This window comes from Eschrichtius robustus, chromosome 13, assembly GCF_028021215.1.
Source record: "Eschrichtius robustus isolate mEscRob2 chromosome 13, mEscRob2.pri, whole genome shotgun sequence".
Taxonomy (NCBI): Eukaryota; Metazoa; Chordata; class Mammalia; order Artiodactyla; family Eschrichtiidae; genus Eschrichtius; species Eschrichtius robustus.
Genome location: NC_090836.1, coordinates 21,673,733 through 21,690,713, shown reverse-complemented (window position 1 = coordinate 21,690,713; position 16,981 = coordinate 21,673,733). Strand labels below are relative to the sequence as shown.

At 37.5% G+C, this 16,981-nt stretch overlaps 1 protein-coding gene and 1 pseudogene across 1 annotated transcript in view; both read left to right on the top strand.

The window, feature by feature from the left end:
* Positions 1 to 16,981, top strand: part of LMNTD1 (lamin tail domain containing 1) — a 445,486-nt gene that overhangs the window by 312,973 nt on the left and 115,532 nt on the right. The window lies entirely within an intron of this gene.
* LOC137775765 (tigger transposable element-derived protein 1-like) lies at positions 10,954 to 12,717 on the top strand (annotated as a pseudogene).

Here is a 16,981-nt window from a genome sequence, read left to right as displayed (position 1 = left end):
AATCACATTGTTTAGCATGAACTAAGCTTACCCTCACAAAACGGACACGTGGCTTAAATAGAAGCCTGCAAACAAATGGTAGATAGAAGATAATATGCAAATGCCAGTGAACAAGAAAAGTGCAGGACATACACTCCTACTCATAGAAAAAAAGCTCTTTTTCAGCTTCATTGTGCAATGACAACAATGATGATTTAATTATATATAACAAGAAGTTAGCCCCTGAAGTTCGAAATCATCAGTAAGATTATTTGAAATGTGAATTGTATCAACTATCATGAATGAGCCCTAAGTATATACTGTGCTTTGACATTTTGTGTACAGTTTGTGTACAAAAATGTTTTGTTTAAAAGTAGTAGTGTACAATTACAAAAAGTTTGATGATCAATTGCCTTGACAATGAGCATATGCTCGTCAACACCCTCTTCCTAAATCTCCCTTTAAGCTTCCTTACAGAATTGTTTCTATAATTACAAAACCAGCATAGGGAGAGTCATCAAAATGTTTTGAAGGATGGATCCAATGTGATAGGTTCAGAAACATAATTTATTAACAGCTTTGATATTCTCTTAGTGTCTCCACTAGCATTGGCCAATGGAACTATATACAATGATAGAAATTTGTATATCTGTGCTGTCCAATATGGTAGCCACTAGCTACATGTGGCCATTAAGTAATCGAAGTGTGGTTAGTGTGACTGCGAAACTGAAGTTTCAATTTGCTTTAATTGTAATTAATTAAAAATTTTAATTTAAATCGCTACATGTGGGTAATGCCTACAATACTGGACAGTACAGCTCTAGAATATGAGGTCCTTGAGAGAGGTTGCTGAGTTCCTTCTAAGATTCCCCAGCACTTAGCACAGTGCCTGCTACATATTTATTAAATGAAATGAGAAATCAGTAAATGCAGCACGTATTATAGGAAGATAAAGAATAACCACCATGGCACACACATATATCATTACAATGACCGCTGCACTCATTAACCTAATATGTAATGTGGAAAGAGTTTACTTAGGAAAATAATTGTCAAAAGTCCTTTGTTTACAGGCTAATTCATATAAGGTAAAATATTTTAAAATAAATTTTCTGTATGATTAACCTGGGTTATCAAGCAGATAAGATCTCATAAAACCTATAAAACTTGTTAGAGCCTTGCCAGAGCATGAGAGCAGTAAACTCATGGGCTGACTTCCTTTTAAGGTGACTGTCCCTCTGGGTGAGGTAGGAGCACATCCCACCTCATGCTGGGTGCTCCAAGTCACCACCCCAAGCAGGCACTTCAGGACAGCCATCCTGTCTTTTCACTGATGTGTAGCTAAGAAAAGCTGGCTGCCTGAATTGTTACTAGGACTCTGTGTGCCAGATTTCCAGGTCTGAGTAAAACAGGAGAAAAACTAGGGGAAGTTATTTTCAACAGCCATCAAGAGCAGACAGCTCTGGCATCTCCAGAGTCCAGACCCATCACACTAAATGGGAAATGAATGCTGGATTTTTCCCATCAGACAATTAACTGGCTTACCTCATTGCCTTGCTACACTATTAACACCTGACACCAGAAAATGGTCATATTTGTCATCACCACTGATATGAAAGAATAATATTTCTTCATAAATGTGTTAATGAAATTTCTAAGATAATGAAAATGGCATGAATTAAAAGGCTGTTTCTGAGCAAAACATAATACAGTCTATTGTGAAGTGAAAAAGAATGTTTAAGAGATATATAGTATGATCCCAGGATTGTAGAAATAAATATGCTATAGAATAAAAACAGGAAAGATGTATGGAAGCATAAACAGGGGTATCTCACAGAAGTGGACTTTTAGGTGATTCTTCTTTTGCCTTATCCGTGTTCCCCAAGTTTTCTCCAATATATACACATTACTTCTATAATAAAAATAACACTATATTTTTAAAACTACATTCTCTATCTTGAATAACTAAATAATCCTCTGGTAATAATAATAGTAACATAGTAACAGAACAGGCAAAAAAAAAAGAAAGAAAGAAAATGTAGAAACATCCTCTAATTTGTCCTAAAACTTCTACTTTTACTAATTTTCAAAATTATTTGACAGTTGCTATGAAATTGGATGTTTTTACTAAACTCTCAGTCAAGAGGAACCATTTTGGTCAACTGGAGACAGTCGACCCAGTTTCAAGATTTTAAATGAAATAAATTCATTGTAAAATAATAATAATGAATTTTTGGTATATAATACTAGGAACTCAGTAGATCATAAGACTAATTTATTTATTCATCCATTTAACTGATGAATGCTGGGAACTAGGCAACCTGCTAGGGATAAAAGAGTGGCCAAGATTGAAATGGAGGTATTTGTAGTGAGGTGGATGGAGTTAGAGTCTGTCATACAGAGTGAAGTAAATCATAAAGAGAAAAACAAATACAGTATGCTAACACATATATATGGAATCTAAGGAAAAAAAAAAAAAAGGGCATGAAGAACCTAGTGGCAAGACAGGAATAAAGACACAGACCTACTAGAGAATGGACTTGAGGATATGGGGAGGGGGAGGGGTAAGATGTGACAGGGTGAGAGAGTGGCATAGACATATATACACTACCAAATGTAAAATAGATAGCTAGTGGGAAGCAGCCGCATAGCACAGGGAGATCAGCTCGGTGCTTTGTGACCACCTAGAGGGGCGGGATAGGGAGGGTGGGAGGGAGGGAGATGCAAGAGGGAAGAGATATGGGAACATGTGTATATGTATAACTGATTCACTTTGTTATAAAGCAGAAACTAACACACCATTGTAAAGCAATTATACTCCAATAAAGATGTTAAAAAAAAAAAAAAAAAGAAACCAAGAGTGGCCAAGATGGACACAGTCCCTCCATCACAGATTTAACCACATATATATATGTATATATTTTTACTTATATTATAACTACTTCCAAAAATGGTTTGTGCTGGATTGTAAAAATTCCATAAGAAAAATATATATTATTTTTGGAACACAACATTATGGAATGGCCAAACAATCTATTAGATATAAAGGCATCAAAACCCTATTCTACCATCTTAAAAAATGACACTGTCGTACTTGAGAAGTTACCGGAAGAAAATCCAAATTATTCTCATTCAAGAATACTAGATAAGGCATTTTTAAAATATGCCCCTTTTTTCTGCTTTTTTTTAGTTGATGGGTTTTAGACAAGGTATATCTTGCCATCTCTCATATGTAATATATACATGCTATGGAGTTTTCATATTAATGAATTATAAAGTTTAAAGACCAAAATGTAAATACTTCCTCTGAAAGCAAAGTCTCTAGAGAAAAGCTGGGTTGCACTTAAACTTTCTGAGCCCTAGTAGATCCCACCTACTTTATAGGGATTTTCTAAGGCCACCAGGACATTATATTTGAAAGTTTTTGCAACTCGCTACTATTGGAATTTTGTTTTGGCTACCTGTTCAGTTAGTGGTGATCTCTCCCTGACATATGGTTGATGCTTCCTTGCTGCACATGTTCAGTCTACTTTTTCCTCCTGTAATAATCAAAGCCAGGGAGTATTGAAAAACCAGGACTTTGGGTTAATACACATAGGTAGCAGACACCATCAGTCCCAACCCAGCTGCCCCTCGAAGGAGCTTTGAGAAAATCACAAGGTAAGAAAAAGAGATCCCAGGGCCAAGTCGGGCACTGGCAGTCCATCAACAGGAAAGCAGAAGACCATTTAAAAGGGAGATTAGATGCTATAAACCAAGATGAATCGGGGAAGGTAGAACTATCAGATGACAAATAAGAAATCAGAGCAACAGGAGAGGGCTGTGAGAGATCGGAGGGAGCTGAGAGGCAGGTAAAGGCTAGGATGGTTTCTGAACCTATTTACAAACACTGAACTCTAATTGCCACGGACTGTCTGGGAATAACTGACCAGCTCTGGCTGGGCTGGGTTAAGTCTGCCACCACACACCATCTAGACCACCACCTTGTCTCCTAGTTTGGGGTTCATCATTTATTTAAAAAACATGAATCCAGATACAGTGATTTTATTTCTGATCTCTAAATGTCACTAGCCAAAAATTAGACCTTCATCCCTATCATCAAAACTATTATGTATAATGCAATAACCAAGCCAGGTTTCACCCTCACTCATGATAACCCTATAAGGAGAATCCTTTCCCTGCCCTTCTAGTCGACACATCCTTTTACCACCTACACTCAGAGCACAAGCTTCCTAAATGGATCCCAAACTTCCATGCAGCAGTAGGAACATGGCACCTTATTTTCCAGAAGTTAATATTTACTGAGAACCTATTCCTTCTAGGCACTTTACATGTATTACCTTTCTTCATGTGCATAACAACCCATTGGCGGGAGGTAGCAATACCCCAGTTTAAAAGGATAATCCAGGGCTCGGAGGGGTTAAGAAATATGCTCCAAGGTGTATAGCCTCTACATGTCACAGTTGGGGTCTGAATCAGGTTGCTCTGACTTCAAACCCAAGCTCTTTTCCTTATGCTGTGATGTTGCCCTATTGTTCAGATCTAATGTTATGTGGTCCATTTGACCATGTCATTGCTGAATTAGCACATTACCAACTCCCTAATCACATGGCTGCTTCTTAGTCACACGTAACTGTACCCTTTACTAGCAAGCTGGGCACAGCAGGTACTTTGATCTTTTTGAAAAGGCTGCAGTAAATGCAAAGTAATAATGTATGAGCACTTTAACTCTTAAAAGTGGGAACTTGTTCTGATGGTCACGACCCCCTAGTCTTTCAGCTCCCTTACTCTAGAGCCTTCACTGCAATTATTTCTTAGTTTTATTGAAGCCTCTGGTCCATTGATGCAGCCACTTTTTCATAATCTTCACTACTCTCTTGGCTTCTCTTTATACCCAGCTTACGATTCATGACCCATTATTAAAATAATCTACTTGAAAACACGCTCAGTTCAAGTACAGGCCCCACTCTTCCTGTACCTGCCTGGTTAGACCCCAATACTACATGAATCTACTAGCCATCTTCTCTATGCCTGTACCTACTGGAGATTATATCACAATTGTCTGCTGGTTGCACTTTAAATTTGTGATCCCAAGCCTCAAATATGCCCACATTACTGCCAAAGAGCCTTACTATCTTTCCCTAATAAAGTTCCCTTTGGAGTCTTTGAAATAACTGTTTCATATTTCCTCTCGCCTCAAACCTCCCACACTCTCTCCATCCTCATTCTTAGCCGATGACTTAGACTCATGCTTAATTGAAAAATATCTAAGCCATGTTACAGGAATGCCTGCATCTTATTAAATCTACACACCTCTCAGTCTCTGTGCCCATATTCTCTCTGTATTCCCTCTTTTTGAAATGGAATAAATATCTTTTCGTATCAGAGGTCAATCCTTCCACTCATACTCAGATCCCACCACTCTCACTTTTCCAAGGATTTTGTTCTTATATTTTGTTCTATTCAACACCATCAATGTCTTTCTCTGCACCGGATCATTCCAGGCAACATACAAACATTTCTATAATCGCTCAAATTATAATAACCAAAAGCTTCCCGTGTCATGATTCTCTCCACTATATTTTTCTGTACTTTTCACAGCAAATCTCAAAATATTTCCCCAGCTTTCATTCATTCTTTGGATACTCTGTCAATCTTCTGCTTAACCATTCACTGAACCAGCTCTTGTCAGGGGCACCGACAATCTCATTATTGCTAGAGCCTGTGTATACATTTCTCTCAGTAACATCTGATGAACTGCCCAATCCTTTTTTTGGAAAACTTTTCTCTTTTGGCTTTTAAGACAAATACTCTCCTGCAACTAGGTCTGGCCAGTCCTTTCTTTGTTTCTCCTCCTTTACCTGATCTCTAAACATTGGGATATACCAGAGCATAATACTGGGCTGTCTTCTAAATATATAAACAGTCTTTCCAGGTGATCTCATCCCATCCGTAACCTTAAATATCAGCCATTTGTGGAAGACCTCATCTGCCAACCGTCTGATACCCTTCCCTGAATTTCAGACTTGTATAATTAACTGACTACTTGTCATCTTCACTTGCTAACAAAGGTTTTCTGTGGTACTTTTTCCATCGGAAGCCTACCCAACAGGGATTTCTCCCTTCTTCCTTGCTAACAGAAACCTCAATTTTATGTGGTTACCAGGAGACCATACCCCAGGGTGATTAGACATCCAGGTGAAATTTGATTAGTCATGGCGCAATCATGGTAGCTCCATTCCTACTGTCAGCTATTGGTTTAAAAATAAAAAAATACTAATCCTCCCAGACTTCAGACAATACTACAAAGCTACAGTAATCAAAACAGCATTGTAGGGCTTCCCTGGTGGCGCAGTGGTTGAGAATCTGCCTGCCAATGCAGGGGACACGGGTTCAAGCCCTGGTCTGGGAAGATCCCACATGCCGTGGAGCAACTAGGCCCGTGAGCCACAACTACTGAGCCTGCACGTCTGGAGCCTGTGCTCCGCAACAAGAGAGGCCGCGATAGTGAGAGGCCCACACACCGTGATGAAGAGTGGCCCCCACTTGCCGCAACTAGAGAAAAGCCCTCGCACAGAAATGAAGACGCAACACAGCCAAAAATAAATAAATGAATAAAATAAATTTAAAAACAAAACAAAAAACCCCAGCATTGTATTGGTGCAAAAACAGACATATAGATCAATGGAACAGAATAGAGAACTCAGAAATAAACCCACACACCCATGGTCAATTAATCTTCAACAAAGGAAGGAGGAATATACAATGGAGAAAAGACAGTCTCTTGCATAAGTGGTGTTGGGAAAACTGGACAGCTTCATGTAAATCAATGAAATTAGAATACTCTCTCACACTATACACAAAAATAAACTCAAAATGGCTTAAAGACTTAAATATAAGACATGACACCATAAAATTCCTAGAAGAGAACATCAGCAAAACATTCTCTGACATAAATCTTAACAATATTTTCTTAGATCACTCTCCCAAGGCAAAAGAAATAAAAGCAAAAATAAACAAATGGGACCTAATCAAACTTATGAGCTTTTGCACAGCAAAGGAAACCATAAACAAAAGACAACCTATGGAATAGGAGAAAATATTTGCAAACGATGTGACGACAAGGGATTAATTTCTAAAATATACAAACAGCTCATACAACTCAATATCAAAAAAAAAATCAAAAAATGGGCAGAATATCTAAATAGACATTTCTCCAAAGAAGACACATAAATGGCCAATAGGCAGATGAAAAGATGCTCAGTAATAATCACTAATTATTACAGAAATGCAAATCAAAACTACAGTGATCAGGATGATCAGGATGGCCATCATCAAAAAGTCTACAAATAATTAATGCTGGAGAGGGTGTGCAGAAAAGGGAACACTCCTGCACTGTTGGTGGGAATGTAAGTTGGTGCAGCCACTATGGAGAACGGTATGGAGGTTCCTTAAAAAACTAAAAATAGACCTGCCATATGATGCAACAATCCCACTCCTGGGCATACATCCAGAAAAAAGAACACTCTAATTCAGAAAAGGTACATGCACCCCTATGTTCATAGCAGCACTATTTACAATAATCAAGGCATGGAAGCAACCTAAGTGTCCATCAACAGTTGAGTGGATAAAGATGTGGTGTGTGTATGTATATATATGTACATATATATGTGTGTATATATATATGTATATGTGTATATATATATATATATATATATATATATATATATATATATATGCAATGGAATATTACTCAGCCATAAAAAATGAAATATTGCCATTTGCAGCATCATGGATGGACCTAGAAATTATCATACTAAGAGAAGTAAGTCAAACAGAGAAAGACATCATACCATATCACTCATATGTGGAATCTAAAAAATGATACAAATGAACTTATTTACAAAACAGAAACAAACTCACAAGACATAGAAAACAAACTTACGGTTACCAAAGGGGAAAGGGGGGGGTGGATAAATAGGAGTATGGGATTAACAGATACAAACTACTACATATAAAATAGATAAGCAACAAGGATTTACTATATAGCACAGGGAACTATATTCAATATCTTGTAGTAAACTATAATGGAAAAGAATCTGAAATATACATACATATATATTCAGTTATATATATAACTGAATCAATTTGCTGTATACCTGAAACTAACACAGTATTGTAAATCAACTATACTTCAATTTAAAAAAGGGCATGTGATACAATTCTGGCCAATGAATTGAAAGGAAAGTCTGCAGCCAAGCCTCCAGGGAAATTTTCCTTGCTATTAAAAAATAATATGTAAATCAGATCCTATCTCTTCCCTGTTTATCCCATGCCCTACTGTCTACAGGCCCTCTACAATCAGTCCCTTGCTTACGTTTTTCATTTCATGCCATTCTTTCCTTTGCTTATTCATCATGCTCCTTTTTTTCCAGTACACCAAAGTTTCAGAGTCTTCACCCTGTCTGGTTCCTCCAGTTCTTTGTATGTCTTGCTCCTTCGTATCACGCATGACTTAAATGTCATCTGCTTCCCTTGTTTCTTCCATTATGACTCATTTACTGTTTAACTCTTATCACAATCTAAAATTGCTATTTTTATATGTCTATATTCTTTATTTTCCATCTTATCCACTTATCTTGGAATATACGATCCTTGAGAAATATATTCTTGAGGGAATATTAATCTTTCTTCAAGGCTATTATCTTGTGTGTTATTTCCAGTCCCTAGAACAGTGCTTGGCATATTGTATTTGCTGAATCACTGAATGTGTTCTGACCTCTAATATGGAAAATATGTGATAGACATGACATGACCAAATAGTACACTTGAAAATACAGTCCTGAGAGGTCTGATTTGCAGGCAGTATATATATATTATTTCAATTGACTGAAATTGAGCTCAGATTGAAATTAATCCAGATATGGCACCAGAATGAAATTAATCCACTAAACATCAGCTCAGGTAGCTCTGTCTCAAAACAGAAATTCTTAAGAAACAGTTTCTCAATGCTTTTCTTTTCTGAAGTGAGGAGGGGAAAGGAGATCAAAAGATAGGTTTGTTGTTTATGTATTTTTTGAAAGAAAAAGTTATATTTGGAAAATAGAGCTAACATAAAAGCCAGCTATTCTCTGGCACCTGTCAGCAGACATAGCCAGAGAGAGATGGGGTGTCTTAGTCTATTCAGTCTGTGATAACAGAATGCCACAGCTTGGGTGGCCTAAACAACAAACATTTATTTCTCACAGTTCTGAAGGCTGGGAAGTGCCAGCATGATCGGGTTCTTGCCTGGGCCCTACTCCTGATTCACAGACAACTGCCTTCTACCTGTTTCCTCACTTGGTGGAGTGAGAGAGCCCTGATCTCCTCATCCCCTTCCAAGGACACTAATTCCATCATGGGGGCTCCATGACCTGATCTAAGCCTAATTACCTCCCAAAGGCCCCATCTCCAAACACCATCATGGTGGGGATGAGGGCTTCAATGTAAGAATTCGAGGAGGACACAAATACTCAGCTTATAACATGGAGGTACTGTGAACAACAAGCTTCCTTATCTCAAGATTCAAACGAAACAAAAATTACCCTAGATTCTTTAACATATGTTATTTTCTAAATGGTATCTAAGTCATAAAATTTATTTGGTTAACACTGGGGAAATTTTTTAAAATTATAGTTGACTTACAATATTACATTAGTTCCAGGTGTACAACATAGTAATGTGATCATTTTATTTTTTAAAGTTTTGGAAGAAATTTGGTAGTTGGGTTAAAGAGGAGATTGTGCAGTGAGCAAAAGCCCTTGGGTAGCAAAATTGAGTTTTAGAGTTTCTGATCGCAAGTGCACAATTTTTTAAATATAAATAATCCCAAGCTACCTAAAAAAATGGAAAGTCCTATTATAATTATATGAAACAGTACAAATAATAATGATATATTTACTACTCAAGAGTAAAGAAGATTAAAATGGGAAAGCAGAGAAATCTCAATGGACCAGGTTTTCAGCAATTGTTTAATTTCTAAATTGTATATCTCAAATTATTTTCTGTGGAATTCTAGAGTTACATGATGTTTCTCTTTTTTTTTTTTTAATTTTTATTTATTTATATATTTTTTATTTTTGGCTGTGTTGGGTCTTCGTTTCTGTGCGAGGGCCTTCTCTAGTTGCTGCGAGCGGGGGCCACTCCTCATCACGGTGTGCGGGCTTCTCACTGTCGTGGCCTCTCTTGCTGCGGAGCACAGGCTCCAGACGCACAGGCTCAGTAGTTGTGGCTCACGGGCCCAGTTGCTCCGCGGCATGTGGGATCTTCCCAGACCAGGGCTCGAACCCGTGTCCCCTGCATTGGCAGGCAGATTCTCAACCGCTGTGCCCCATAATGTTTCTCTTATTGTTTATCACAAAGCTTCATGTGACATAGCAATTATGCATTTTAAATGCTTACCATTGTGGACAAGTAATAATACAGTTATTATATTACTTGCTGAATTAAGGCAAATTCATTTAAATTTAATGAAGATACCTTCCATATTTTGAACGTTATGCTGCTTTCTAAATATACAGTATAGACAAACCTCGTATTACTGCTCTTCACTTTATTGAGCTTTGCAGGTATTGCAATTTTTACAAATTGAAGGCTGTGACACCCCTGCCTCGAGTAAGTCTATCGGTGCCATTTTTCCAACAGCATTTTCTCCCTTTGTGTCTCTGTGTCACATTTTGGTAATTCTCACAATATTTCAAACTTTTCATTATGATTATATTTGTTATGGTGATCTGTGATCAGTGATTTTTGATGTTACTATTGTAATTGTTTTGGGGGCTCCATAAATTGCACCCATATAAGGTGGTGAACTTGACAAATGTGTAGGTCCTGACTGCCCCACTGGCTGGCTGTTCCCCCATGTCTCTCCTCCTCAGGTTTCCTTATTCCCTGACACACAACAGTATTTAAAGTAGTCCAATTAATAACCCTACCATGACCTCTAAATGTTCCAGTGAAAGGAAGAGTTGCGGGTCTCTCACTTTAAATCAAAAGAAATGATTAAGCTTAGTGAGCAAGGCTTGTTGAAAGCTGTGATAGGCTGAAAGCTAGGCCTCTTGCACCAAACACTTAGCCAAGTTGTGAAGGCAAAGGAAAAGTTCTTGAAGGAAATTAAAAGTGCTACTTCAATGAACACGCAAATGATAAGAAAGCAAAACAGCCTTATTGCTGATACAGAGAAAGTTGCAGTGGTCTGGATAGAAGATGAAGCCAGCCATAACATTCCCTTAAACCAAAGCCTAATCCAGAGCAACTGGATTAACTTTCTTCAATTCTATGCAGGCTAAGAGAGGTGAGGAAGCTGCAGAAGAAAAATTTGAAGCTAGCAGAGGTTGGTTCGTGAAGTTTAAGGAAAGAAGCCAGCTCTATAACACAAAAGTGCAAGGAGAAGCAGCAAGAGCTGATGTAGACGCTGCAGCAAGTTATCCAGAAGATCTAGCTCAGTTAATTCATGAAGGTGGCTACAGGAAACAACAGATTTTCAGGGTAGAGGAAGTAACCTTCTATTGGAAGAAGATGTCATCTAGGACTTTCATAGCTAGAGGCGAAGTCAATGCCTTGGCTTCAGAGCTTCAAAGGACAGGCTGACCCTCTTGTTAGGGGCTAACGCAGCTGGTGACTTTAAGCCAATGTTCACTTACTATTCTGAAAATCCTAGGGCCCTTCAGAATTATGCTACCTCCACTCTGCCTGTCCTCTATCAATGGAACAACAAAGCCTAGATGACAGCACGTCTGTTGACAACATGGTTTACTGAATATTTTAAGCCCACTGTTGAGACCTACTGCCTGGAAAAAAAGATTACTTTCAAAATGTTAATGCTCATTGACAGTGCACCTGGTCACCCAAGAGCTCTGATGGAGACATACAATGAGATTCATGTTATTTTCCTGCCTGCTAACACAACATCTATTCTGCAGCCCATGGATCAAGGAGTAATTTTGGCTTTCCAAGTCTTACAATTTAAGAAATACATTTCCTAAGGCTATAGCCGCCATAGACAGTGATTCCTCTGATAAATCTGGGCAAAGTAAATTGAAAATCTTCTGGAAAGGATTCACCATTCTAGATGCCATTAAGAACATTTGTGATTCAAGGGAAGAGGTCAAAATATCAACACTATCAGGAGTTTGGAAGAAGTTGATTCCAACCATCATGGATGACTTCCACAGTTCAAAGCCTTCAGTGGAGGAAGTAACTGCATACGTGGTGGAAACAGCAAGAGAACCAGAATTAGAAGTGGAGCTTGAAGATGTGACTGAATTGCTGCATGATAAAACTTGAATAGATGAGGAGTTGCTCTTAATGGATGAGCAAAGAAAGTGGTTTCTTGAGATGGAAACTACTCCTGGTGAAGATGCTGTGAAGATTGTTGAAATGACAACAAAGGATTTAGAATATTATGTAAACTTAGTCGCTAAAGATGTGACAGAGTTTGAGAGGATTGACTCCAATTTTGAAAGAAGTTCTATGAGTAAAATGCTATCAAACAGCATTGCATGCTACAGAGAAATGGTTCTTAAAAGGAAGAGTCAATCGATGCAGCAGACTTCATTGTTGTCTTACTTGAAGAAATGGCCGCGGCCGCCCCAGCCTTTGGCAACCACCTCCCTGATCAGTCAGCAGCCATCAGCACCCTGGCAAGAGCCTCCACCAGCAAAAACATTACAACTCGCTGAAGGCTCAGATGATGGTTAGCATTTTTTAGCAATAAAGTATTTTTTAAATTAAGGTGTGTACACTTTTTTCTAGTTTATGGCACACTTACTAGACTACAGTTTAGTGTAAATACAACTTTTATATGCACTGGGAAACCAAAAGAATTTGTGACTCTATTGCAATATTCACTTTATTGCAGTGGTCTGGAACCAAACCCAAATATCTCTGAGGTATACCTATATTAATAATCTTACCAAGTAAGGAATATATTATCATTATTCCCCTCTAACTGATGAGGTAACCAAGACTTAAATAACTTATCTTAGGTCACATTGGTAGTAAGTGCCAGAGACAATATTTGAAACCATTTCTTCCTGACAATAAGCCCCAGAACATTTTCATTGCACCTAGCTTACTATATCAGCTAATAATTTTGTTATTGCTATTTGTTTTTGCAGCCAAGCTACTAGTTTAAAACACCTAACTTGTAAATGAAAGGAAATTAGGACATAAACGTTACCTATTCTTGGTAAAATTACATTTTTGATACCTTAATATAGTTTTATAAAAATAAATACAAACAGAACACTCTTACTTTCCAGACCCATTCTATGGTCATCTATCCATCCACTCAAACCTTATTTGTTGAGCACATAGTATACACCAGGCTTAGTAGTAGGTGCAGAAACTAGTTTTTGTTTAACTTCCCAGTACTGAGCACTTCCTGGTGTCCCATAAATGTTTGCAGTATGAGTATGAACAGAAAACTGAAATACACTTCAAATTAAAGATATCTTCTTTCAGTAGGCTGATATGTTATTACAACTCTGATGTTTCGGATAACTACTAAAATTTTTAACAATTTTATTGAGATATAAGCAATGATCCTTAGTATATTCACAGAGTCGTGTAATCATCACAATATCATTTTAGAACATTTTAATCACCCCCAAAAGAAACCCTGTACCCATTAGCAGTCACTCCTCATTCCCCTCCCTTGTCCCCTAGCTTGAATCAACCACTAACCTATTTTCTGTCCCTATCAATTGGTGTATTCTGGATATTTCATATAAAGGAAGCTTATAATTTGGGGTCTTTGTGGCTGACTTCTTTCACTTAGCATAATATTTTCAAGGTTCATCCATATTGTAGCATGTACTAGCCCTTTATTTCTTTGTATTGCTCAATAATTTTCCATTGTATGGATGTACTACATTTTGTTTACCCATTCATCAGTTGATGGACATTTGGATTGTTTCCACTTTTTGGTTATTATGAGCAATGCTGCTATAAATATTTATGTACAAGTGTTTGTGTGGACATATGTTTTTATATCTCTTGGGTGTATATCTAGGAGTGGAATTGATGAGTCATAAGGTAACTCTATGTTTAACACTTTCAGAAACTGCCTGTTTCCCAAAGCAGCAGCACCATTTTACATTCCCACAAGAAATGTACGTGGCTTACAATTTGTCCACATACTAACCAACACTTATTATTGTCTCTCTTTATTAAAGCCATCCTAGTGTATGAAATGGTATCTCGTTGTGGATTTAATTTTCATTTCTCTAATGACTAATGATGTTGAGCATCTTTTCATGTGCTTGATGGCTATTTGTATATTGTCTTTGGAGAAATGTCTGTTCATATCCTTTGCCCATTGTAAAATTGGATTATTTTTCTTTTCATAGTTGAGTTGCAAAAGTTCTTTATGTATTCTTTGTATGAATAGTGGTTGTATTTCCATATAAATTTTAAGATCAACTTCCCAATTTCTGCAAAAAAAAAAAGAAGGGTGGATGGAATTTTCATAAGATTGCATTGAATCTGTAGATCAATTTGGGGAGTACTGTCATCTTAACAATATTAAATCTTCCAATCCATGAACATAGGATGTCTTCCATTTATTTAGATCTTTGATTTCTTTCAACAATGATTTTTTAGTTTTCAGAGTACAAGTTTTGCATTTCTTTTGCTAAATTTATTCCGAAGTGTTTTATTCTCTATGATACCATCGTAAATGGAATTGTTTTCTTAATTTTGATTTTGGATTGTTTATTACCAATGGGTAGAATTACAATTGTTAGTTACTAATGGAGAAAAATACAATTGATTTACATATATTGATCATGTACCCCGCCACTTTGCTGAACTCATTTATTAGTTCTAATAGGTTTTTAATGGATTCCTTAGTATTTTCTATATACAGACTCATGCTATTTGCAAATAGGGGTAGTTTTACTTCTTTCTTTCCAATCGGAATGCCTTTCATTTTATACTGTTGCCTAATTTTCCCTGACTAGACTGGGCTGAAGAAAGAAAGATGACATCCTTCTTGGCCACACCCACCCAGATTAGAGCTTCCATTTCATTGAACTGGGGGGTGGGGAGCAAGTCGTAGCTCAAATGCTAGAGGCTTGATGTTCTTCATGAGATTTAGTAGATTTTCTTAAATAACTATTTCTCCATTTTCTGTATATCTTTAGGACAATTTCCAGATGCTTTAAAATGTTGTTGTTTGTATAATTTTCATTAGGGATGATTTTTTTCACTGAGCAGTGGGTCCATAGAGCTCCTCACACCACCAATGAGAAGTGCTTCTCCCTAATATGGAGCATTAATTTCCTACAGCTGCTGTGACAGATTACCACTAACTTAGTGGCTAAAAACAATGCAAATGTATTCTCCTACAGTTCTGGAGGCCAGATGTCTGAAATCAGTTTCACTGGGCTAAAGCCAAGGTGTTGGCAGGGCTGGCTCCTTCTCAAGGCTCAAGGGGAAAATCCATTCCTTGCCTCTTCCAGTTTCTAGAGGTTGCTGACATTCCTTAGTTTGGGACCACATAACTCAGATCTTTGCTTTCATTGTCACAAAGCCTTCTCTCTGACTCTGACTCCTCCTGTACTCCTTTTAAAAGGACCTTTGCGGTTATACCAGGCCCACCTGCATAATCTAGGATAATGTTATTGCAAGATTTTTAACTTTTGATCACATCTGCAATTTTCCTCTTGACATGTAAAGTAACATTCCCCAGGTTATGGTGATTAGTACATAAACATCTTGGGGCAGTGAGCAAGGGGGAGAGGTGCAATTTTTCAGAATTGTACAATTTTAGTGTTTGGAAGGAGTTTCACCCTTTGTGGATGAAGAAACTGTAGCTTGGATTGTTACAATCATAGTGAAGGTCTTATAACTAGTATGTGACAGAGCTAGAACCAGATCTCCAGACTCCTGTTTTAGGACATAACGTCTGAATGACTAAACAAAAATAAAAATATTATTTGTGGATTCTAAGCCATAGATATAAATTTTAAATCAGCAAATTATGAAAACACAAAATTAGTTTTTATCAAAACTGGCTATCTGAAGACAACTTAAAAATAATATATTCGATTCAATCATTGTATTCAAATTTTACCTTTTATAACATCCCTTGCCTTTTAAAGATAAGGGTTGGTTGCCAGCAAGATGTTTTCCCCGGGACTTCGCTGGTAGTTGGAAGACTCCGTGCTTCCACATCAGGGGACGTGGGTTCGGTCCCTGGTCAGGGAACATCCCACATGCTGCAGGGTGTGGCAAAAAAAAATAATAGTTAGAAAATTAGGGGCTTCCCTGCCGGTCCAGTGGTTAAAACTCCATGCTCCCAATCCAGGGGGCATGGGTTTGATCCCTGGTCCGGGGAACTAGGATCCAGCAGGCCGCACGGCACAGCCAAAAAGAAAAAGGAAAAAAAAAAAGATGTTTTCCCCAAGTTAATTTAATTCATGTTCATGAATATATGCAATAAAACACAGTTATTACCATATGCACTGTGGAATAAACATATGCACATTTAGATAATTTATGAAGAATGTGTCCTTTGGTGATTCCAAATGAGAGAAATTATCCACAATTTCAGAAGAAATCTGAAAAATTTAATTGAATGAACTCTGTGTGATGTGAGAGGGTCTCTTTCCAAAAAATATTTGCACTAATTTAAATTTATAAAGTGTGATTCTCTCCAGTGCTTTTTTTCTAGGGCTGTTTTTTCCCCCAGTTCCTGAAGGACGTTCGGAGCATGTTAACATTTCTCTGTGATATAAAATGACCCATGGAAAGAACTGATTAATGATTGCACATAGTACTTTGAGGGAAAAAGTCATCGTGAGAGCTGGAAATGTTCCTTTAACAACAGTGTCTGCGCTTAGAGTTTTTCAAAGCTATTTCACTTAAAAAAAAAAAAAAAGAAAGAAAGAAAAGAACACACCTCCTTCCCTCCCTCCCTCCCCCTCTCCCTCCACAGATGCCTTTCTCAGGCACATCA